The 26,341-nt window shown below is 36.4% G+C and overlaps 2 long non-coding RNA genes across 3 annotated transcripts; one reads left to right on the forward strand and one right to left on the reverse strand.

Annotated features, from left to right (window-relative positions):
* Positions 1–6,546: 6,546 nt before the first annotated feature.
* Positions 6,547–11,634, reverse strand: LOC141558870 (uncharacterized). The gene is made up of 2 exons (XR_012487160.1): positions 11,353–11,634; positions 6,547–8,031 (listed from the first exon to the last, which is right to left on the reverse strand). It is a non-coding gene; the product is annotated as an uncharacterized LOC141558870 (long non-coding RNA).
* LOC141558871 (uncharacterized) lies at positions 8,261–24,535 on the forward strand. 2 transcript variants are annotated; one of them, XR_012487162.1, is made up of 4 exons: positions 8,261–8,881; positions 13,104–13,267; positions 14,445–14,651; positions 23,898–24,535. It is a non-coding gene; the product is annotated as an uncharacterized LOC141558871 (long non-coding RNA). The 2 variants fall into 2 exon arrangements; XR_012487161.1 differs by lacking the exon at positions 23,898–24,535 and having other exon boundaries at positions 14,445–14,907.
* Positions 24,536–26,341: the final 1,806 nt, after the last annotated feature.

Below are 26,341 nucleotides of genomic sequence, written 5' to 3' on the forward strand. Positions count from 1 at the left end.
TTTACTCCTCATCCAAAATCAGGGCTTGGGTTGGCACCAAAGTCCTCCTGTGAACACATCTGGACAACATGACATGCAAGTGAATTGGACTTGAGTGAAGGCAGGTTGTACAAGGCATCAGCTTCACTTTCTCCTCCAGAACCATCTGCAGCCAGTGGTCAGATAGAGATCAGAAGGACTGGCAGCAAGTAAGTGTTGTATCCCCTAGTGCTTGCTTAGGGAACACTCTGTCATCATCTTCTGGTCTGTAGGGAAGAGAAGCATCTGTCAATAATCTGGAGCCTCTGCCTTCCTCATGGGCACTGGGGTGGATGATCTGAGCAGGATTTTGAGGCTTATCTAGAACTGATCAGGGTCTTTTCATTCCTTCATCTTCTCCTTCCCCAAGGGCTCCCCTCCCATTTCTGGGATGTTCCACCAGAATCTGCCTTATTCTCGCCTTGAAGCAGCTAATACTGGAACCACTTTTCTAATCTGAGCCTGTTTGCATTCAGTTTCATGATTATTTCTCTTTCTTTTTGATAAGAGAAGCTCCTACAGAGAATCTTACCATTCTTCTTTATCAGCATGTCTCTTTCCTGGTTCTTGATTTAAGCCAAGCAGGGACTGCTAGAACCCTTGATATCCTTGGAGAAACCTGGCTTGTGGAAGTAACAGATGATGATATACCCACAGGCCTATGTGAAGAAGTAAAGGGCACTCTGCTTGATGTGATACTCCATTAGTTGGTCCATGAAATGATTTTCTCCTTGGACAAATCTCCTTAAACAGAAGACAATTTCCAGGAAGCCCTGAGTAATGTTCAGAAATAGATTCTGGGGGCAGCTAGGTGGCGCAGTGGATAGAGCACCAGCCTTGAATTCAGAAGGACCCAAGTTCAAATCTGGTCTCAGACACTTAACACTTCCTAGCTGTGTGACCCTGGGCAAGTCACTTAACTCCAGCCTCAGGAAAAAAAAAAAAAAAAAAAAAAAGAAAGAAAAGAAATAGATTCTGGACCTGTCCATCTTTGATGAAGGTCAGTGTCTTTTACATATTGGCCCATATGCAAGTTTAGCAATGTTCTTTTTGGATATTCAGGATAGATGGTGGGGAGAAATTGTTCTGCAAACAACCGGCAGAGCAGTACACACTGATTGGCCTTTGGTGTCAGTGAATCTCTTATGATAGGGGATTCAATAACCCTAAAATAGCCCCTTTAACCGGGAATCTCATTCTCTGTAGCACTGGCTGACAACAGGTTGGACTCCGGCTTGGATATGGCTGCAGAGTCTTCAATGGTCAACATGAACTCATTGACCACCACTAGTGGTATTCCCCCTCATCACATCTTCCAGGGCTTTCCATTCTCCAGGCTTAGTATTTGGGTGGGGGGCCTCCTCTCCTCACTTAGCATTGGCTTTACCAGTGCTCCTGGGTCCAGGTCAAGGGAACTGTAGCTGCTGGCACCCAGATAAATAAAGGAACATTTGGTACCAATGAAGCACTGGTAGAACCAGTGCACTAACAATGCTACTGTAGGGGGCAAGTATGGCGAAGCTTATCTTCCAAATTGGAGACTTTCCCTTTCTCCAATATAAATTTAGGGAAATGGATAATGATAAAAGTTTTTTTTTCTTTGATCGTTTGTAATTTCCACCTGAAATTACTCTGTCTCTGAGTAATAGGAAATATGAAAAAAAGAGATTGGACTCAAAGATGCCCAACAGCATTAATGGTCTCATAGCAAAAGAGGCTCCCACAGCCTTGTGGGATATTATAATAACACAGACTCCTAGCATAATTGACCTTGTAAGTCAATTCAACTTCACCCTGGCAAGCCTGCTGGAGTAAAGCAGAGGTCTCCAATTCTGTAGGTAAGCACCACATTTTAGAGAGAGTTCAAACTTCATCTGCAGCTCATCCAAGGTTACATGGCTAAACTCAAATGGCCATCATGAGTCTAGTAGGCTAAGAAGACCCTCAATTTCTCCAGCTTCTTGGCTAGAAGCACTAGGATCTATGTCTTCTTCTACCTGATGGTGGGGCTGTTGGCTCAGGACTGGATGAATGGGATTCTCCTAACCTTAGGTAGCTGCCTGTTCCCTGAAGACCTTTGGCATGAAGCTATAGGGTTAGAGTGTAGATTTTGGCCTGTAAGAGCTCTGCCATAACCTTCCCTTTTGCTAGGAAGTGTTTAGAGGAGCACCCAACACAAGGAACTTCCCAAAAATCACAATTCATTGCAATATGTTGTAATAAGCTTAGATGGTTCATTCAATGATCTTTTTTCACTTGACCAAAGTAAAGGCATTGAGTTTTTGAACAGTGAGAATTTTGAACTAGTAAAACATCAAGAACCATCATCACAACCAAAAAATGCCTTCTTAAAACCACCCAGAAATGATTGTCTCAATGGAAGGAATGCAACACAAGGATATTCATGTAAACTCTGGAACACCAGCCAAAACCCACAAATGGGAATAAAGAACTCACAAAAACAAAGACATTTCACTTAACAGAAGAAAGTTTCCTGTCCTCTGGAGGTGTGTTGAGGTCCATCTTTTTTGAAGAGACAGCAAAGACTCTATCTAAAAATCAATGAGGATATAATCTTTTTTGTTGTTGTTTCTGTTTTCCTTTCCGTTTTAGACACATACACACACAAACCATGAAAAAGAAAAAGCAACAAAAAAGGTGAAAATACTATGCTTCAATCCACATGGTTTGTGGATGCCCTTCTGGTTTTGTTCCCTCTGCCATCAGTTCAAGTAAGTCTTTCCAGACAGCCTTCTTTTGAGATAATTCTATGGGTTGTCTTCACTGGTGAAGCCCCACCTCCCTTTATTTTCTCCAGAACTTTGTATATATTAATCAGTGTTTTCTCCACCTTTCTCACAAGAGAATAGGAGCTCCTTGGAGTTGAGAGTTCTTCCTCCCACTCTATTTAATTCAACACAAAGTTAATGATTGTTTGTTAAGTATGATCAAAGTACCTGACTTTTTTGTGTGCTAAAAAAAAATTAGCTTGCACTTTGGAAAGTTCTATTCTTCTGGAAGTAGAACTGGGAGGAGAGGTGGAGTTCACACAAAACTCCTATACAAGTAAGCACAATGAATTTACTAAGCAAATACAGAGGGAAATTGGTTTTGTCCTTGGATCCCTGAAACCTAGTGTAGGGGCACAGTAGTCAGTCAGTCAATTAGCATTTGGAAAGTGCTCACTATATGCCAGATCCTGGGTTAACTGCTGAGGGGACAGGGAATGGCTTTTGCCTTGAAGGAATGATCCCTATTGATAAAGGAACTCACCTTTAACCTAGTGATATGGAAGGGACTTGAGGCTTCCCTGGAATCAGGAACTCTGGGGTAAAAGAGCTTCCTCTATCAATGCAAGTTGGCACTTCCTTTCCCTCCCCATTAAACTGTTATAGCAGTTTATCTGCTATATTTATAAAAGTTTTCTTAGAACCTTGAGAGGTGACTTGACCAGGGTCACACAGATAGTCTTTTTAAGAGACTGAACTATAATGCTGGAGAAACTCAGACAAGGTAGAGATTAGAGAGTTTTTCATATTTTATTTGAGAGGGAGAAATTATGCTGTGGGAAAATCAGGATCCATGTTACCCCCAACAGCTGAATTGGACTCATGTCTCAAAGCATCCAGTAACAAGTGAAGAATTCCAGGGATTCTTATAGGGCTCCAGCAATCAGGGGAACAAAGCAGGGTGGGGTTACAGCTCTGGTGAGCAGGAACTTCCAGGAACAGACCATAATTTGGTTCTGACAGGTTAGGGGTAAGGAAGTATCATAAATCCTGATAAATCTAGAGTTGGTTATACATAGCCAGAAATAAACAGTTCTTGGTCTCAAGGAATATTCTTTCTATTGAGTAATCTGTGTGAATGTCTGGTGCTAGGAAACAGAAGTGGAATATGGAACTTTCCCCCTTGTTCTTCTCTAGAAACTTTTTACCTTGAGATCCATTGCTGGAACTCTATCTTTCCAGAAATCAGCAGGAGTCAGGATCACTAAATGTCTTTATTCTAGATCTTTACCGTCACCTCCAACGCCAGGTCACGAGTGCAAGTGAGCGTGAGTTCCACCATCCAAGTTTCTCTTACTCCTCCCACACAAGTCACTTCCCTCTCTTTGTCTCACCAAGTGAGGTTAATAGTAAATTTGTTTCCACTGTGTTTGGGACAAGACCTACCCAAATTGACTACTCAGAGATCAGTCATAGAAAGAAGAATTATTTATTAGAATCTCGAGAAGCGGACTCCATCCTGGTCTGAGCCAAATTTCACAGCAGGATAGGGCCAGAGCCTTGAAAATGCTTATAGCTTTTATACATTTCAGACAAAGAACCTTCAAAATCCTGCCCTCTATATGTTGTGATTGGTCACCTAAGTCTACTGTACTCCTAGTTGGTCAGTGGAATGTATTAGACAAGGTGAGATATATAGCTTCTTTGGCCATGTTGGACAATGGGATGTTGTTTAGGCCTTATCTAAAATCACGTGATTCTGGAGAAGCTGAAACTGAGGCCTAATAGGCATGGTCTAATTTAGTGAACAGTCTCTGATCAATAGGTGCTGTAAGATCTTCACCCTTTTCCCACACAACTCTTTTATATGAGTTTTATTAATGGACCCCCTATTAATGGACATACTAGAAGGCTCAGTTGTGTGCTGTAATGCCTTATTAAAGAAAGCGTGGAAAAAATGACAAGCAGGATGGTTTCAGAAAAACCTGGGAAGATTTATATAAAATGATGCAAAGTGAAGTGACCAGAAAGCACCAGCTTTGTATGTTCAGTACATTGTATACAATAACAGAACAGCAATACAATACAAAAACAGAACAACCATACAAAACAATAATAGAACTACAGTCTATTGTGAAAGGCTTAGCTGCTCTGATCAATATAATGATCTAGGACAATTCCAAAGAATTCATGATGAAAAATGTAATCCACATTCAGAAAAAGAACTGATGATTGCACATGGAAAGAATTTTCCCTATTATTTTTTTCCCCTGAGACATGGTTAATATGGAAATGTTTGTATGACTTCCCATTCATAACAGTACCATTTTACTTCCTTCTCAATGGCTGAGAAAGGGCATCAAGACAAAGAATTTGAAATTCAAAATTATTTTTAAAAAGGAACACTTTCAAAATAACATTTTATACCAATAAGTCACCTAGTTTACTTTGGACAGAGAGAAAAAAGGAACACCTTAAAAAGAAAGTCCTTAAATTCAGCAGAGGTGAAAAAAAAAGAGCACCTTCTAACCCAAAGATTGATCTGGGAGCATAGAGAGGAAAAGCCAAAGCAGGTTTCACAACAAATAGAAAAGATAACCAGAATTGCAGATAGATATTACTTAGATAAATATTACTCAAGTCTTAAGTTAAAATAGCTACAGGAATCTCTTCAGCCTCCCAATTGGTCTCCTTGCTTGTTATCTTTTCTTTTTACATCTTTCACAGAGCAACATCTTCCTAAGACTATGTCACTGTCCTATTTTCCAATCTTCAGACACCCTCCACTGTTTCTTGGGTAAAAATACAAACTAGCATTTTAAGCTCTTCATTTGGCTTCATCCACCCTATCTCTCCAGATATTTCATATTATCTTCATACCCTCACCATTAAATCCAAACTTGACTGTTACTAGTTTCTTATTTATTTTCCACTCCCCTCTTCTCTTATGGGAACTCCTAAAGAGAAGGGGTGATTTTGATCTTTGTCTCCCAAAAGCCTTAGCACAATACCTGTGATACAATAGGTGCTTAATAAATGCTTATTGAATTAAACTGAAGATTAAGCCCTAAAAAAATTGTTGGAAAATTTTTGAATGTTTAACTTGTAGATGAGAAGACTTGGGAGAGGGACACCATGAGAGCTGACTTCAAATACTCCAAGGGCAGTCATCCATTGGGATAAGCTGTCCTCTGCTTGACCACAAGAGAAAAAAGGCATCATAAATGGTGACTGACTTGTTAGTCACCATTGTAAACTTCCCAAGACCACCAAATATTTTAGTGTTTTGTACATGGAACTTGCTCCATAGTTATTGGTTGTAATGAACAGATTACTCTTACCATCTACCAGGAAGTTGTCTGTTTGCACCAGAAAGTACTTTCAATGTTTGGACTGTATTTTAGTTTTTAGTACTTTTCCTTTAGGAGAAAGAGACCATCTCCTCTGAAAAGTTGTTGCAGAAACCATGGCCTATTGGCCAAGGAATAGTCAGAATATAGGATCTCTGATTCTGCAGTTATGAGGCTGTGCTAAAGGCTAAGGCCATTTGCCTCACAATGATGGTCTTGTCTCCTTGCTCCTGTGAAGAAACAGAAGAGGCATCTGGGGCCAGAAAGCAAGAAATCCAGGGTTCAGGCTCACCAAGTTCTGTTCACCTGTGACCAGCCACCATAACAGGCATAAATTCAAGGGAGGGAAATCCATTTAATTGGGTGCTCATCCCTGCCCCTACCCCCTCAATTCTCTTCACTCTAAATCTGAGGAAGACAGCTTGAATATAGACTGGAAAGCAGTCAACTTAAGATCACAAAGATTTATTAGGAGCTTATTAAGGATTATTATAAGGATATTATTAAAGATTTGTAGATACAAAAACGAAAAAGACATGGCAGTCAAAGTACATTCAGCTTAGCTTGCTTTATGGGCCATGATGACAGTAGCTCTTCAGTCAGGTAAAATTCCTTGTGTCCCTTCACCTTAGATCGAGAACTCCTCTGATCTAGCCTCTAATATTCTTTCTTCACCTATAACCTTGCTTTATTGAAGAGTCATATAGGGAGTCCTTTGGATACATTGACAAAGCAAGATGAAGGATTTTATTAATGCCTGTCATACCATGGTATTCATATTCTTCAAATAATTCAAGATCCATATTCCTCACATAACTGAGAATGTCATTTAACTTAGAGATAATCAGACATCTAGAAACCTGAAATTCTTGGATCTGGTATTTAGTATCTCAGATCTCCCAAAATGTCAATTAGATTGTCTCTGGTGTCAGCTAGCTGTCCAGCCAAACGTCTCACAAGGGCAGATAGCTGTCCCTAGAAGACAACCAGATTTTTTTTGTGGGGGAAATGGAGAGGAGGAGGGGAAGAGAAATAGTCAGATCTATTTCTGGTCAGTCTGATGTCCCTGTGGAAATAATGAGGAAGGGAGGGAGGCAGTTAGGTAATTTCAGGAAGAAAAAATGTGGATCTAAGTCCAACGGATTTTCTTAGACCCACCCATGCAGTGAAGTTCTTATTGATTCAAAGCAGGGAATTCACATGACTGTTGTTCCCTTCTCACCAATAGTGGCAATGTTTGGTCTTCTGTGAGTAATGTTGACATTAGGTCAGTTGGTATACCTGAAAAGTCTGGGGCCTGGGACATCAAGGGCTGCAGGGAGTGAGACTGCTTGGGGGCATGACTGCTGGGGGAAGGGAGGCTGTTGTGGGTAGGGCTGTTGGGATATGGAGATTTGGGAAAGTGGCTGCTGCAACTGATGTGGGGACTCCTGTGTAAGTGAATAATCATTTGGGTTTAAGTCTTGCTCCTGAATATACAGTGGTGGCTGTAGTCCCATTCTGAAGGAGCTATGTATGTTATCTGGCCAGTTCTCTGGTCCTTGGGTGCCTTGCAGGGCCAATGAAGATGCCCCCTGGTTGGAACTTCCATGGAACATTGGCCTGGAAAGGGCACAAGATTGAAGATCAATTGATGATCCCATGGTTTGGGAGGAGACAGAAGGATGGCTTGTGGAAAGGCCATGTCCATACAAATAAGCAGCCTCAGTGGTTGAACTTGTACTCCTCTCAAAAGAACAGCCACTCCTTGTGTCAACTTCCCAACTTGGGTCACCTGCCCAAAATGGGCAGGTGAACATATTGGGTGTTGAAAGTTCTTGCTCAGAGAAATTCTCTTCCAGACTTGGATCTCGAGATACATCTTCCAGGCATAAGCTGGTAAAAGCCTCAGATGCTAGCCTTCTTTGTTTAACTCTCTTATTCTGAAACCACACCTGAATAGGGAAAAGAAATGGAATAATTAACTGACTTCAATTACATTTTTATCTTATCATAAAGAGATCATAAAGATTTGTTTCTTTAAAATGTCACTTAACTTTCCAGACCAGTTGGTAAGACATTTCTCTTTTGGGCAGATTTCTCTATCTGATTAAAAGAAAGCTTCAAGGATCTCTTCAATTTGTCATAGGACACATTCCCATCCCAACCCTACTTGGCCCCATTGGTCTTTATCTTCTTCCTAGAAGCATCCTCATTCTCTAGACTTTAGAAAAAAAAAATTGTCTAAGTCATGATTCCTTCCTGTAATTTTCTCTTTCTCTAAATTGCAATCATTCTCTGGGAGCAGGATTTCTTGGGGAGTTTCTGGGAGCAGCCTTAGTTTCAATTCAGTTTCATAATCCCAGATGCAGCCAGGAGTTAAAGTCCAGGTCCTTTATTGTGTCATTCAAATATTGTCTCTTCCAAATTCTTATCTCCTTTACTTGGGGCTCAGCTAGTTTTCTGGAGGCCTTCCTCTCCTCAGAATGTCTCCAGGCAGCAGAAATGTAGACGTGGGAATGAATCAGACTCCGTCTCCAAGGGATTGTGGGTTTCTGCCTTGTGAATCTCCCAGAAGTCAATCTTAATTCTGAATCTCCTAAAGTCCCTAGAACTCTGAGAGCTTCCTGCTTATATGTTGTCTACTGAGAATACACCAATCATTTCATCACTAGGAAACCATTATTTGTTGTAGGACTCAGGTCCTCCTGACTTCAGGTCTGGTGCTCTACCCACTGAGCTACCTAGCTGCCTTGGAGAATTGAACTCTTTTGACTTACAAGTACACTATACACAGGAATGTTGGTAAGCATTGAAATTTTCTTTCTTTCTTTCTCCAATTCTAGGATATGGGTTCTTTTGAAAATGGAAGTTGAGAATATCTGTTTGTTTTTTCATCAACATTATATGTTTTATATATATATATATATACTCAGAACCAGAATCTAAAGGAAAAGAAGGAAAAGAATTGGAGAGTTAGTTTATAGCAATAGGAACATTTCTTCAACTTGCTAGATCAAATTAGGAATAAGAGATTGAGATGTCAGATCAGTCAGCAGGGACCACAACTGGGCTTTTTGTTCAATCTCCCTACCCTTGGTTTTCCTAATATTGTTTTCTCCCTATCTTTACCCACTGCTTCCACCTTTTCCTCCTCCTGCACTCTAAGTATTGCAAAAAGTCAGTCTTCAGGTCCCTACAGTGTCCCTTGCCTCTGTTCCTTCTTTTCTCTTCCTGCTACTTCTAGGCTCAATTTAGTTTTTCATTATTTCTGACTTTCATGTTGTAGCATTCCCCTAAATAGACATCCCTACTCCAAATGACCCAATATACTCTGCCCGATGTAAGCAAAGAATTTAATTATTTCTTCCCTTCTTCCCTTCCAAAAAAAAAAAAAAAAAAGCCAACTTTTATTCACTCTTCATTGCCTTTAAGAGAGAAGAAACAGAATAGTGAATATTGATGGCAAGTCAATTAATTATCCTCACCTCAATTTCTTTATTTACAAAGGAGTAGAAATAGCTGACCTCTAAAGTTCTTTCAATTTCCCCCATCTATAGTAATTGTCTGACCAAGTTCCTTAACCTGATATTCAAGGTTCTAAATAATTTGGAATCAAACTACCTGTCCAGCTTTCTCCTATATTCTCCACTCAGTTGAACAACCAATCTCCCATTCTCCAACCCCAGTGATTTAGCTCGGGTATTCTCTATACCTAGTGAACCCTAACAAAACTATTGGCAGGTAAGCTTCCTCCCTTCCTTTCCATTTGCTCCATGATGACTGCCTTCACCATTGCATTTCTGAGTGGCAATGATCTTGGCTTCTTCAGTGCTCATTCTGACCTCCTTCACTTGTAGCATAATTATATCAAATTATATCAGTTCAGTTATAGGTTCTCTCATTTTTAAAATAATGGGATTGACCTGAATTATGCTTAAGATCTCATCCAGCTCCAAATGTATAATTCTATTTCAGACTGAGGTTATTTCCATGTGTTTAACCTCCTGCCTTCTTGCCCTTACAAGCTTTGCCCTAGATATGGAATGTATTCCCTTTCTACCTCTACCTCCTAGATTCCAATCTCTCTACTAGTTGTACTAGTACTACTAAATTACCATAATATCCACTATTACCTCAAGGCATCCTCAGAAAAATTCTGGTTCTCTTATTATCCTTATTTTACAGATGGCAAAGGGAGATGAAGTGACTTTCTCAGCATCACTCCACTATGTGTTAAGAACAGGAACTCGGGTCATTCTGAGTCCCAAATTGAGCACTTTCCACAATGCTATTTAGTTGATGTTTTGAGTTTGGTACCTTCTCTACCCCAATCCATATATTTTAGAGGGAAGTCTTCAGATACTCAGATTTTCCTAGCTCTGGAATCAGCTCTATATTCATTGAGCCCTTCTACTCCCTTTCCCCCTCTGAAGAGACAGTGTATCATTTCTGTACACCATACAAATATATATATATATATATATATATATATATATATATATATATATATATATATATATATATATATATATATATATATATATATATATATATATAAAATCTCTAAAAACCAATTTAATCAATCCCACAAGATTTCAGTAAAGTATTTCACTTAACTGGACTAATTTGATATAACTTTTTTAATTCATCAGGAAAAGGAATTCATCCAGGTCAATGACTGCTTTAACCATTTTTTAAAAAAATGTTTTTGAACATCTTATGCTCTTTCAACAATGTATTGACAACTTCAAGACATTGTTTCCCTTCACCCTTCCAAAAAAAGAAAAACAAAAAACAAAAAAACAAGAAAACGTTTCACTCCTCATTGCCTTTAAGAAAAAGGAAATAAGGAATAGTGCGTGTGGAATCAAAGTTCTTTTGAACCCTAAGGATAGAAAGCACCCTCTTTCAAATAATACCACCAGTTCTTTTTAGGAGTTTGTGGTCTTCTTGGGATTTATAAAAGGCAAACTGCTAAACTTGTCCTGGAATTGTAGGATAAGGGAGAGAAGCAAAAGAGAAGAGAGATTGATTCCAGTTTATAGTAAATCTCAACAGAACTCTTTCACAGTTGACTATAAGGGTTTTAATAAATATACTAAAAGATTTAGCTCACTCATTTATTCATTGACTTTTTTTCCCCCAAGAGGCAAAGATGGTAGCAATTGTGTATTAGAGCAGAAATTGAGAGGGAATTTTGAAGTGGTAAAAATATTCTAAAATTAGAACAATTCACTATTTTCCAAATGAAGAAAAAACAAATTCATTCTTACCATAAAATACCATATAGAAGTTCTCCTATCATCCCATAGAAGAGTAACTTAATTTCAGTCAGGTTTTCAGGAAAAACAAAACAAAACAAAACAACAACTTGTCACTTATAAATAGAATCCAGCTCTTTCTCCTCTGGTGTTGGGTTGGTGGCCATCTTGCTTAAGAGAGTTTAAAGATCAGATTCAAATGGTAGGAAATAAAGGAGAAGTACTGAGGCTTGGAATATTTATACTCTCCCTTCAAATTCCAACCCAAGGAAACTGAAAGCTCTGCCTCCTTTTATTTTCCATGATGTTCTCCAAGGTATGATCACCAAATAAGTACCTCCTGCCTGGGCTAAAACCAAAGGTTTTACACCCCTAGAGGGGTGGGCCTCTTATCTACCACTCAGGAAAAACAAGTGTTAACTTGAATTTCATTGAATCCCCCTCCCCTCCCCCATCCAACAACGGAAACAAGTTTCTTGGAGGAAAGTTGATGCTGGCATCTGGGTAGCTTTGTGGATGGGCGGGGGGGGGGGGGGGGGGGGGGGGGGGGGAGGGGGGGGGGGGGAAGGGAGGGTTCAGACTGACTAATCTTCAGGGATTCAAATCTGACCTCAGATACTAACTTGCTCTGAGGCCCCAGGCAAATCACTCAACCCTATTTGCCTCAGTTTTCTCAGTTGTAAAGTTAGCTGCAAAAGGAGATGGCAGCTCCTCCAGTATCTGCCAAAAACCTCTAATATCATCATGAAGGTAGGACAGGACTGAAAAAAAGAAAGTGCCTCCTATTATTTAAGGGGATCTAGGAATTTCTGAGATAACTGAAAACAGAAGAGCAGTTCCTATTCCTCCAGTTCTGAAGCCTTGTTTTACAAGGCTGGAAGCAGAAAAAAGAGAGTTGATGTGGGGGAAATGACAAGACTTCATGATCACAAAGGTAGGCACTTTCCCTCCAGAAATTCCCTCTACTACTTTATCTCTGCATGTGGGCAGGTGCGTGCACATACACACACACACACACACACACACACACACACACTCAATCCCAAAAGATGGACAAACTTGACTTTTGTTCCCAATTTAATACACAATTCTTAAGTGACTCATAAATATTTTTATTTTTGTTTTTTATTCAAAGGAAATTTTACAGTGAGATAGTAATTTTTAACTTTATTTTTAATTATTTAATAAAATAAACATGTCAATAATATAATAAAAGATTGTACAGGAAACTGCAAATTCACTATGAACAACTTATTACTTTCAAATATACAACCAAATTATCATAAATTTTCCCCCTTTTTTTCTAATCATTTTTTAAAATCATTGAGTTCATCATTTCTTATAACACAGTGGTATCCCATCATAATCATATATCACAATTTGTTCAGCCATTCCCCAACTGTTGAGTATCCCTGAAATTTCTAGTTCTACATGTAAAATGTATGGGATTGCCTGTCATGGGGGGGAGAGAGTGGAGGGAGGGGGGGATAATTTGGAAAAATGAATACAAGGGATAATATTATTAAAAAAAAAAAAAAAAGAAATTTCTAGTTCTTAGTCTTTGCAAAGTGTTGCTACAAATATTTTTGAATAAATAGGTCCTTCCCCTCTCCTCATTGCTGTTTTTTAAAAAAAATCTCTTTGGCATACATATAGTCTAGTAGTGGTAAGCATTAACATTTTGATAAAACAAAAAATTAACCCTTTTATGACAAATTGATTCCATATTAATAGACATCATTACATTTCTTCTCCTTGTTCAGGTTTGGTTTCAAAATAGAAGAGCCAGACAATAGATACAACCCCCAAAAAATCAGGTATCTGAGGCTTCCACAAACTTAACAAAACTGATATGCCCAGAAGATGTATCTCCAAGTACCCATCTGCCTACCTATTATCTCTACCTTCCAGAACTTAGTAAGATAAAGTAGGTGAAATGTTTTATAAACTTTTAATTGCTGTATTTGTCTTTATTAAAATTCTTTTCCAGATTTGAGTTTCTGAGGCACTAACATTGATATCTCAAGGAAATATATCACAATAAATTGAAAGTACATTCTTCAGAGAAATCATCTGCACTCCATTCCCTCCATGCTATTGGGAAGAACACAGTTTTTACTACAGCATGGCTATACAACTAATTTTCCCCCTGGCAATCAATGGATTGGTCCCTAATACAAACTTAAGATTTCTCACTATACTTTAAGAGCAAGGAGTTTTTGGTTTTTTTGGGTTTTTTTTTTTCCTGAGAGTTCATTCTGAATTCCCTGTAGTGGGATAAGTAAAAAAACCTGAAGTTTACAAGTGTTAATAGTTGCCTTAATTTTAGCTTATTTAATTATAAATTCTTCTCAACCTTTTACTTCCTTCACTCCTTGTTTTTCCATTCTTGGTTTCTACAAATCCTAAACCTTTGATCAAAGCCACCATTTAGCTTTTATTCTAGAATTGCATAGTCACCACCTCCTTTTGCCAAAGAACAGTTGTGTTACATATGATCTAATCTCAAGTACTTATCCTACTCAGAAATACTTTCATTTAATCTAAATACTAAATTCTAGAGGGTTTTTTTTTGTGTTTTTGTTTTTTGTTTTTGTTTTTTTTTTTTTTTTTTTGCTCCAAACTCGCCCCACGCACTCCTTTTGGCAATTGGTGTTCTCTTCCACTTTAATAATTGAATCCACCTGTTGGAGAGACCTTTCCCAGTCTTACTTGAAAATTCTCTACATATTCACCCATTCTCTCTTCCTTTACTCCAGTTTTTGAGCAGGACATAGTCTTTCTTTACAAGATCAACTGACTCTATCCCCAGTTCCTGCTCCATCCTAAAAATTACCCTACTAAACTTTGCTCATCCTTCCAAGCTATCATCTCTAGCTTTCCTTTTTATTGCCAACTTCCTAAAAAGAGGCATTTATGCTCGATATCTTCATTTTGTTCCCTTCATTCTGGTTCCTGACTTTACTGATTGACTAAAATTAATTTCTACAATTTCCAGTGATCCCTTCATTTGTCAAATCCAATAGCCTTTACTTATAATGACACTACATATATGTGATGCTTATAGGACACTAATAGTCCTCAACTGTTTGATCTCTCTGCAGATTTTTGACAGTAACTACCTGTATACAAGGACAACTAGATGGAACAGTGGAAAGCCTCAACTGAGTATGAGAATACTCATCTTCATGAGTTTAAATTTGGCTTCAGACACTCAGACAAAGTACAGCCATGTGATCTTAAGCAAGTCACTTCACCCTATTTGCCTCAGTTTCTTCCTTCATCTGTAAAGTGAGCTACAAAACAAAATGGTAAACCACTTCAGTATCTTTGCCAAGAAAGTCTCATATGGGGTCACAAAGAATCTGAAATGACTAAACAACAATTTTAATAGAGAAAAGCAGATTGTTAGTACTAATGTGCTAAGTTTTTTTTAATTACTTTTTATTGACAGTACATATGCATGGGTAATTTTTTACAACATTGCACTCACTTGTACTTGCACTCACTTCTGTTCCAACTTTTCCCTTCCCTCCCTCCATCCCCTCCCCTAGATGGCAGGCAGTCTTTTACATAAATATGTTATAATATATCCTAGATACAATATATGTGTGCAGAATCTAACAGTTCTCTTGTTGTAAACAGGAAGAATTGGATTCAGAAGGTAAAAATAATCTGGGGGGAAAAAAACAAGAATGCAAACAGTTCTAGTGTGCTAAATTTAATATACATTTTAAAAGCAAGTTGTAATAGAGTTTCATATACCAAAAAAAGACAAAATGATAGAAATGAAAAAATACTTGAATAATCATATATTAAATTGTTTTTGATTTCTTTGTTCCAGATCACGTCATAGTTTTATCAAACTTAAAACTTGAAAAGACCTTAGAGGCTTTTAACTTTGAACCTCTCTTTTTACACATGAGGTAAATGAGGTACCACATTGCTTCTTTTTCTTTTCTTTTGCTTTAATTGAGTACTGACACTGACCAAATTACTAAGCAATGAAGCATTCTACATTTACTTCCTTAGGTTTGGGAAAATTAATTTCTCCAATCCAATCCAATAAACATCTGCTATGTTCCATGGTACCTGTTAGGATTCTTACAAGTGCTAAGTCACTGGAATATATAGAATTATCTAATTTATCATGGTACTTAATAATTCTCTAGTTCAGTAATGTATTTACTAGAATTCCATGAGATTCACACCTTTAAGAGAGCATACTTTTAAGGAGCTCCCACAAGCCCATTCTCTGGGAGGATATAAAAAGCCAGGATTCAGTCAAGAAGAACTTCAGGGGACTTCAGAGGAGAGGATTTCAGAAGATTCAGGGCCAAAGAGGACTTTGGGTGATTCAGAACTAGGTTTGACTTCCGGGAGATTCACAAGGCAGAAACCCACTATCCTACACTCTTGGAGGTAGAGTTAGATTCATTCCCATGTCTATCTTCCAGGGAACCAAGGAGAGAGAAAAGCCTCCAGAAAACTAGCCAAGCCCCAAGTGAAGGAGATAAGATTTGGAAAGAGACAGTAAAGGACTTTAACTTCTGGCTGGATTTAGGATTATTGAAGTGAACTGAAACTAAGGCTGCCTCCAGAAGCTCCCCAGGAAATCTGCTCCTAGAGAATGATTACAATTTAGAGAAAAGACAACATTACATTTATCAATATAGTATTTGAAACAATTGTAGAAGACAAATTTGAAAGGAAGAAAATATTAAGACATAAAGAAATGAGAGAACATTGGGAAAAACCTGTATTTTGGTAGGTGGGATATATGAAGTTACTGAAGGAGATGTGTAAGAGCAGTTAAAGAGAAAAAGTATGCTCTCTTAAAGGTGTGAATCTCATGGAATTCTAGTAAATTACATTACTAAACTAGAGAACTGTTAAGTACCATGCTAAATTAGATAATTAGATCCATTCCAGTGACTTAGCACCTTGTAAGAATCCTAACAGTACCTAATATGTGACAGGTACCATGCTGAATCCTAGAGATAAAATTAATTATTAAAAAAAAAAAAAAAGTCTCTTCCCTCAAGGAGTTTACAATCTAATGGGAGAAGAGAAGACAACACAGAGAGTCAGGAAAGCAGAGGAGGGGGACACAGTAGGGAATATCTTGTAAAACAGAATTGAAAAAAACCAGTTTTGATGACTCTAACCACTTATTTTTCAGGTTGTGTTGCTTTTAGTTTGAATAGCAACATGATTATTTAAAAAAGAACATCATTAAGAATAAGGTTCTGTTTGGGGCTTTTCTTTCTTTGACTACTTTTTAAATAATCTCATCATTTTATTTACAGGTTCCAATTATTTTCACTCTATGGATCTCTCACAAGTATACATCTGACTATAAACACATGAACATAATACACACATAAACACATGAAACATCTGAATATTTCTTTGATTGCCTTATACACAACTCAAATTTGATATGTCTAGAATAGAACTAATGCATGAATATTGTGCTGCTCAAAACTTCCTTATTTCTTTCAAGGATACCTTGCCATTCTTTTAATATTCTATATTTATAACTTGAATCATGCTTTGTTCTTACCCCTCCTTCAGACTTCAAACCTAATTAGTTTTTCTTTAAAAAAAAAAAAAAGGTTTAACATTTACTTTAAAATAAGTACAAAATAAGAAAAAAAAATTGTCATGTCCTCCTCCCTATGTTAGTATCTAGATCATAAGAGAAGATTTGATATAATATAATAAATTTCCATTTCAGGAAAACCTATATAATAAATATAATACATTGTTTTTAAAGCTATTCAACTTTATTCAGTTATTCAGTATTTAAAGCTATTTAACAAAACCTGTTCTCTGCTTTTGTTCTCTGCTGTGCATTTTTTATTTTATTTTTTTTAAACCTCCTCCCCCCCAGAAGGCTACAATTAAGTAAGGATATAAAGACATATGTACATACATATATATATGAATACACATGTAAATCTAAACACATATACATATATAGATATAGATATATTGATATCTATTAACATACACACACATACACATTCATACACATAGAGGTCTGATTATACTGTGCTTGTTTCCACTTGTCTGGAGGACAATTTCTCTGGAGGTCCATAGAATCTTCTTTCATAAGTCCAAGTCATTCCAGGTTTTTTCCTAAATTGAGCAGTTCATCCATTTCCTAGATCACAACAATATTCCAATCTAAGCATAAAATACCTGACAGGTTGCCTATGAAAGGTTTCCCTCCCCCCACCCATTCTTCTGCATTCTTTATATTCTTGGCTGCATAGGTTTTATTTATACAAGAAAAATTTAAAATAACAAAAATTATCCATTTACCCTTCAACTTCGCCTTATAATATGATTTAAAGTGTGATTCTATTGAGTCTTCTTCCTTTACACCTTTTATCCCATGATTTCAGTGAAGTTACTGACCTTTTGTTCTTCTAATTGTTGTGATTTTAAAAAAAAATTTATTATTTTTTCTATCTCAATAAAAAATGCTTTTTAGTAATTTAGTAATTGAAATGACATTACATAAATAGATTAATTAAGTAAAGTTGTCCAATTTTTTTTATTATGTTGGTTTTGCCTACCCACAAACAACATTTCAATTACTTAGACCTAAATGTTTTTCTATAAAAAGCATTTTATATTAATGCTAGTACAGTTCCTGTGTCTGTTTTTTGACAAGTATACTGTTATATAGTGTTTAGTTATTTTATGCTGCCTACTTTTTAAAATTATCTAAAACAATATTGAATAATTTGGCTGATATAAGCTAAGTATAGTTTCCTTTTTGTCATTTGATTAAATCTATTTTAACTTTAACTTTGTCTGAAATCACAATTACTCTACCTGCTTTTTTATATAATAAATTCTACTCCTGATCTTTATTTTATGTTTGTGTGTATCTTTTATTGCAACAGCATTTCCTGAAAGCAACATACTGGTTGATCTAAAATGTTTAATGTGCTTTCAACTTCCATTTTGTAAGTAAATTCATCCCATTTACACTGTAGGTTATAATTACTCATATATATATATATTTTTTTCCTTCATCCTATTTTTCTCTCTATTCTCATCCTATTCTTATCTCTCCTCATTCCTCTGTTTTACTTCTACCCAATACCTTGCCCTCCTATTCATTAACCAATCCACCCTCCCAAGAATCCCTTCCTTATTTTCTCCTTTCCATCCTATACCCCTTGGCCTCTTATTTCTTTTTGAATTTAGAAAATTTTATACACACACACACATATCATAATATATGTCTATTAAACAGACTCAAGGGAATCCTATTTTGCTTGTGTAAGGTCATCTCTTTAATCCTGCTGAGCACAGTCATCTACCTGTAACATTTCTCAGAACTTTCTCTTTCATAGTAGTAGATTATTGACTTAGGGACAATTCATTCTCCACATATCTGAAATTAAAACTCAGACCAATATCAAGTTATAGTCTCAAAAGATTTTTTCTTAAATCACTAATTAGAAATTAGTATAGCTATATTATTATTTTTTTCATATTGCTGCAATAGCAGTTAAACATAGACACAAATAGACCTCATATATTCTTTCTAGTTTAAATCTATTTTGAAGCAGAAATTAATAATTAGAAATTAAGAAAATAACATTTTTATGACTAAATACATACAGAGAATACATCATATTTCACTCAAAATTCAGAAAAGCATTAACTACTGTAAATCTTTAGGCTGACAAAGACTCATATGAAGCTATTTAATATTAACCTCGAACAAAATATAAATATTTTCAGTCTGGAATCTATTGATACTAAATTGCCCAAATATGATATTTTGATTCATACTATTTCAGATGCACTTTCATAATTTTTCATAAGCAACAATCGATTGGATAAAAATCACTTTACAAAATAAACTAGTAAGCCCCTTAACTTCAACTTTGAGAGATCCTATTTTCTCATTAAATCCCTTCATTATTTTAGAGCTTCACAACATTGTTTCAACAATTTCTTTCAGAAAGCGAATAAGATTTTATGACCTCATAAAGGCTGAAGATGTAGGGGACTGAGAAAGTGGCAAATTCCTTTTTTTTTTTTTTATTAATTTTATAACTATAAAAATTTTTTGACAGTACATATGCGTGAGTAATTTTTTTTATAACATTATCCCTTGTACTCATTTTTCCAAATGTTCCCCTCCCTCCCTCTATTCCCTCCCCTAGATGACAGGCAATCCCATAAATATTACATGTGTTACAGTATAACCTAGATACCATATGTGTGTGTAAATCCAATTTTCTTGTTGCATGTTAAGAATTGGATTCTGAAGGTATAAGTAACCTGGATAGATAGACAGTACTGCTAACAGTTTACATTCATTTCCCAGTGTTCCTTCTCTGGGTGTAGTTGTTTCTGTCCATCATTGATCAGTTGGAAGTGAGTTGGATCTTCTTTATGTTGAAGATATCCACTTCCATCAGAATACATCTTCATACAGTATTGTTGTTGAAGTGTATAGTGATCTTCTGGTTCTGTTCATTTCACTCAGCATCAGTTCATGCGAGTCTCTCCAAACCTCTCTGTATTCATCCTGCTGGTCATTTCTTACAGAGCAATAATATTCCATAACCTTCATATACCATAATTTACCCAACCATTCTCCAATTGATGGACATCCATTCATTTTCCAGTTTCTAGCCACTACAAAAAGGGCTGCCACAAACATTTTGGCACATACAGGTCCCTTTCCCCTCTTTAGTATTTCTTTGGGATATAAGCCCAGTAGTAGCACTGCTGGGTCAAAGGGTATGCAGAGTTTGATAACTTTTTGGGCATAGTTCCAAATTGCTCTCCAGAATAGCCGGATTCTTTCACAACTCCACCAACAATGCATTAGTGTCCCAGTTTTCCCACATCCCCTCCAACATTCATCATTATTTGTTCCTGTCATCTTAGCCAATCTGACAGGTGTGTAGTGGTATCTCAGAGTTGTCTTGATTTGCATTTCTCTGATCAGTAGTGATTTGGAACACTCTTTCATATGAGTGGATATAGTTTCAATTTCATCATCTGAGAATTGTTTGTTCATATCCTTTCACCATTTATCAGTTGGAGAATGGTTTGATTTCTTATAAATTAGGGTCAATTCTCTCTATATTTTGAAAATGAGACCTTTATCAGAACCTTTAACTGTAAAAATATTTTCCCAATTTGTTACTTCCCTTCTAATGTTGTTTGCATAAGTTTTGTTTGTACAGAAACTTTTTAGTTTGATGTAATCAAAATCTTCTATTTTGTGATCAATAATGATCTCTAGTTCTCCTCTGGTCATAAATTCCTTCCTCCTCCACAGGTCTGAGAGGTAGACTATCCTCTGTTCCTCTAATCTATTTATGGTCTCATTCTTTATGCTAAATCGTGGAGCCATTTTAATCTTATCTTGGTATATGGTGTTAAGTGTGGATCCATATCTAATTTCTGCCATACCAATTTCCAGTTTTCCCAACAGTTTTTTTCAAATAATGAATTTTTATCCCAAATGTTGGTATCTTTGGGTTTGTCAAATACTAGATTGCTATAGTTGTACCCTTTTTTGTCCTTTGTACCTGATCTGTTCCACTGATCGACTGGCCTATTTCTTAGCCAGTACCAAATGGTTTTGGTGACTGCTGCTTTATAATATACCTTTAGATCAGGTACACCTAGACCACCTTCATCTGACTTTTTTTCATTAATTCCCTTGAAATTCTCGACCTTTTATTCTTCCATATGAATTTTGTTGTTATTTTTTCTAGGTCATTAAAATAGTTTCTTGGGAGTCTGATTGGTATAACACTAAATAAATAGATTAATTTGGGGAGTATTGTCATCTTTATTATATTTGCTCGGCCTATCCAAGAACACTGAATGACTTTCCAATTATTTAAATCTGACTTTATTTTTGTGGCAAGTGTTTTGGAATTTTGCTCACATAATTCCTGACTTTTCTTTGGTAGATGGATTCCCAAATATTTTATATTCTCGACATTTGTTTTGAATGGAATTTCTCTTTGTATCTCTTGCTGTTGCATATTGTTAGTGATGTATAAAAATGCTGAGGATTTATGTGGATGTATTTTGTATCCAGCAACTTTGCTAAAGTTGTGAATTATTTCTAATAACTTTTTATTAGAATCTCTGGGGTTCTCTAAGTATACCATCATATCATCTGCAAAGAGTGACAGTTTGATTTCCTCATTACCTACTCTTATTCCTTTAATCTCTTTCTTCACTCTTATTGCTGAAGCTAGCATTTCTTTTTTTTTTTAATTTCATTTTATAGTTATAAATTTTTGACAGTATATATGCATGAGTAATTTTTTATAACATTATCCCTTGTATTCATTTTTCCAAAATTTCCCCTCCCTCCCTCTACTCCCTCCCCTAGATGACAGTCAATCCCATACATTTTACATGTGTTACAGTATAACCTAAATACAATATATGTGTGTAAATCCAATTTTCTTGTTGCAAGTTAAGTATTAGTTTCTGAAGGTATAAGTAACCTGGGTAGATAGACAGTAGTGCTAATAGTTTACATTCACTTCCCAGTGTTCCTTCTCTGGGTGTAGCTGTTTCTATCCATCATTGATCAACTGGCAGTGACTTGGATCTTCTTTATGTTGAAGATATCCACTTCCATCAGAATATATCTTCATACAGTATTGTTGTTGAAGCGTACAGTGATCTTCTGGTTCTGCTCATTTCACTCAGCATCAGTTCATATGAGTCTCTCCAAGCCTCTCTGTATTCCTCCTGCTGGTCATTTCTTACAGAGCAAAAATATTCCATAACCTTCATATACCACAATTTACCCAACCATTCTCCAATTGATGGACATCCATTCAACTTCCAGTTTCTAGCTACAACAAAAAGAGCTGCCACAAACATTTTGGCACATACAGGTCCCTTTCCACTCTTTAGTATTTCTTTGGGATATAATCCCAATAACAGCAATGCTGGGTCAAAGGGTATGCACAGTTTGACAACTTTTTGGGCATAGTTCCAAATTGCTCTCCAGAATGGCTGGATTCTTTCACAACTCCACCAACAATGTATCAGTGTCCCAGTTTTCCCACATCCCCTCCAACATTCATCATTATTTGTTCCTGTCATTTTAGCCAATCTGACAGGTGTGTAGTGGTATCTCAGAGTTGTCTTAATTTGCATTTCTCTGATCAGTAGTGATTTGGAACACTTTTTCATATGAGTGGAAATCTCTATTCTTTTTAGATTAAAGTTTTAACAATCTCACTCAGCTGCAACAGCAATCTCACTTAGGACTCTCACAGAAGGATTTCTATATTTTTTGTCTCTTTCTCTGCCCAAGCCATTTTTAATTCATCTCTTTCTCAACTGGGATCCTCTGAGATTGTATAGGAAAAATTGTGGCCAGACATTCTGAGATTTCTGAAGAGACCTCTAGGTGGCACTATAGGCAGTTGTGTTGAAAAGATCAGAGTTCAAATTCAGGAATTCAGACACAAACTAATCCATGTAGCTTCCGTTGGGCAAGACATTTCAATTCTAAATCAGTTTCCTCATCTGTAAAATGAGGATAATAACACTTATATCCCAGGCTTCCTATGAGGGTAAAATTGGGATAGATGGTAGAGAGATGGGGGGCAGGGGGGAGTGTAAAAGAGTGAGGGGGAGAGAAGACTCAGAGGAGGAAGAGGAGGAGGAGGAGAAGAAAAAGGAGGAGGAGAAGAGAGAGAGAGAGAGAAAGAGGGTGCTTATTCCTTTATTATGTCACAGACTTAAACACTTACATGCGTCACTAGTGAAAATTACTTAGGGAGTATAGTTTTATAAACTGTACTAATTGTCTAGTTAGCATAAAGAATATTAATTTAGTTTTTTTAAATTAATAAAAAGTTTTAGTTCCAAGTTCTCCAAGTAATTATAGACATTTTGAATGAATCTTATTAAAATAAGATTCCATTTTCATCCTCCCCTTCTTTGTCTACTCGGCAATTTCATCAGTTTATTTACCCATTGCAATTATGTCTACATAATGACTTTCAAAGGGTACGTGCAGCCATAAATACATGAACACTGTTCCAAATTTTTAAGTGATGCCTTGACATTTCTACTTGAATGTCTCATGGACAACTCAAATCTGATATGTCTGAAATAGAACTTTGAATATGACACTCCTCCAAACTTCTCTACTTCAAGAGGACACTGTTATCCTCTTAGCCAAGCACTTTTATCATTGCATTTATGTTTGCTTCTTACCTTTTCTTTAGTCCTCATGGCTAATTATTTGTCTGTTGTAGGGCCATAACTCGGGTGAGATTCACTTGTAGTATCCTTCTGGTAGATAATAGTATTTAGATAGACAATCTAGATATCTAAATAATTTAGATAGATAATAGTAATTATCTGGTAGATAAACAGAAATGATATGTCACCATTGGGGCAATTGCTTATGTATATATGAACCATTTTATTGAATAACTGTACAGAGAAGTTTAGAGACATAACCAGGTACAGATTGGAAGCAATTCTATAACTCCTTTCTCCTCTATTCTTTCTAGGAAAACATGTGTATTTTTCTTGTCTTCTATTCCCTTTGCAATGCTGATGGCCTTTGTCCCAAGAGAAAATCTCGATCCTGTCTTCAAAATTAGGTACCATCTGAGTTGGTACCTTAGGAATGTTAGTGCTCATACCAATCAATCAAGAAGCATTTTTATTCAGAGGTTTTTAACTTGGGTTCCTTGAATTTGGAACTGAAGAAAGTACTTGGAAAATAGGACTGAAATATGATGGATTTCCTTTGTAATTCCATGTATTTGACATTGTGCTTTTGCATACAACATATATTTGCTATCCTTGACTCTTTCCTCTTCTGCCTTCCCAATATCTCTCTTATACATCCCTTTCTTACATCTGACACTGACACCACCCTGGTGCAGGAACTTATCACCTCAGTTGTGGACCATTGCAACAACCTGATGCTTGATCTCCCTTCTTCAAGCCTCTCTCCTTGTCAATACACTTTCCACTCAGCTGCATATAGATTGTGTAGTCCAGGTGATATCAGATTTCCAAGGACACTTTTAGTCAAGATGGCAAAATGAGTATTAGAACAATCCAATTTTCACCAGGAGGATGGGGTGATGTAGAATCCCTCCACCAAAAAAAAAAAAAAAAAATTCTTAAATATTAAGAAAAGGAGAGAAATTATAGTAACTTCCTAGAACCTAGATCACCAAAACAAGTTGATTAAGAATTTATAGGCTACAAAAGAAGTGGTAAACCAAAGAAACCAGGGTTAGATAAGCACCGTTCATGAAAATCTCCCAGTTCTGACAATCTCAGAAGTGCTCCAGCCAGCGAATTTCAGGGTGATCCAACAGCTGAAAACCTCTCATAAGGAAGTCAAGATTAGTTAAGAACTTGGGGAACTTTGAGAACCAGACCTGAAGACCAAAGCCAACAATGCTCCTACCCAAAAGCACATGATTGTGGGTTTACTGTAGCAATCCCTGAAGAAACTAGGATACTCTCTTTCTGAGGAGAGAGACCAACCTGATACTTTGCAGTTCATTGTGCACATCAGATACCAACAAAAGAGAGGGCCAGTGGCTGGACTTCAGATGATATACATCAGCCCTAAATTGGGGCCCACTGTTCCAAGCAAAAGGACAAAAGCAGAAAGACCTTCATTCTGACAAAAAGTCTCAGTTCAAAAACCAGAGCTGGAAATACAAATGAACAGAAGAACCTGGTGACAAAGATACTCTAGAGATCTGGGGATGTCTGGGACAAAAGCCTGGAGGAAGAGTGTAATGAGATTTATTAGAAAAGGAATGAAAGTCACAGGAAAGAATTAGATGAAGAATAAAAAGCTTCATGAAAGAGATGTAATTCTTATTCAAAAAAGGGAATCCCTTAAAAATTATAATGGACAAAAAAAAATTAGAATGGGCTAAATTTGAACCAGAAGACAAAAAATATAAAGAAAGAATAAAACATTAAAAATAAAAGAAAATATACAATATCATCTATCAAAAACAACTGAACTACAAAACAGATCAAGAAAAGAAAACAAGAATCATTATAGTACATCAAAATTAAGATTAATTTTTTTTAATATCTGCATACTTATTTTAGGAAATCACAAATGAAAACTCCCTGAACCCATTATGAGCAAAGGCTAAAATGAAAATAGAAACAATCCACTAGGCATTTGATGAAAGAAATGCTAAAATGAAATCTCCCATTATCATAGTGCTGATCCATAGCTTCCAGTTTAAAAAAAAAAAAAAATCTGTAAGTAGCCAGAAACCCAACTTAAAAACCAAGAAACACTCAGGATCATATAAGGCCTGGCAGCTACAATCATAATGGATGGGAAACTTTGGAAGAAGATATTGTAGAAAGCAAAAAAATAAAGTCAAATATAATTCATCTGGTAAAACTATACATAAATCTAGTAAGAAAAATAAATCTCAAATGAAATAGAGGACTTTTAAACATTCCTGATGAAAAGAATCTCTAAAATAATAACACAGGAGTCAGGAAAATCATAGACAAGTAGATTGGCACAACTGGAGGGAAATATACTATGAAGTATTTCCATTCTAATAGGAGGAAATGATACAAGGGTCTGTTAGAACACAAATGTCCTCAAGTGCCATAGAGTTAAATAAGACAAACAGAAGACCTAGAGTATTTTCATTATGCATTAGTATCAATAGATAAACAAAGACAATAGTGAAAGGGGAAGGAAGCTTCAGAAGCAAAATAGATTAAGAAAGGGATTAGTTATAAGTAGGAAAAAAACTTTAACTTTTAAGAGTAAATACTTAAACGAGGATTATTAGGAGAAAAAATAGTAAGACCGTGGAGTGGAAGAAGATCACCTATCACTATTGAACACACATTCTGTTTTATAAAGAGGAAGAGGGGAATAAGGTAAGAAAAAAAGTATGATGGGTAGGATGGAAGGATAGAAATAATTAACTGTCCTAGC

This window comes from Sminthopsis crassicaudata, chromosome 2 (genome assembly GCF_048593235.1).
Source record: "Sminthopsis crassicaudata isolate SCR6 chromosome 2, ASM4859323v1, whole genome shotgun sequence".
In the NCBI taxonomy this organism is placed as follows: Eukaryota; Metazoa; Chordata; class Mammalia; order Dasyuromorphia; family Dasyuridae; genus Sminthopsis; species Sminthopsis crassicaudata.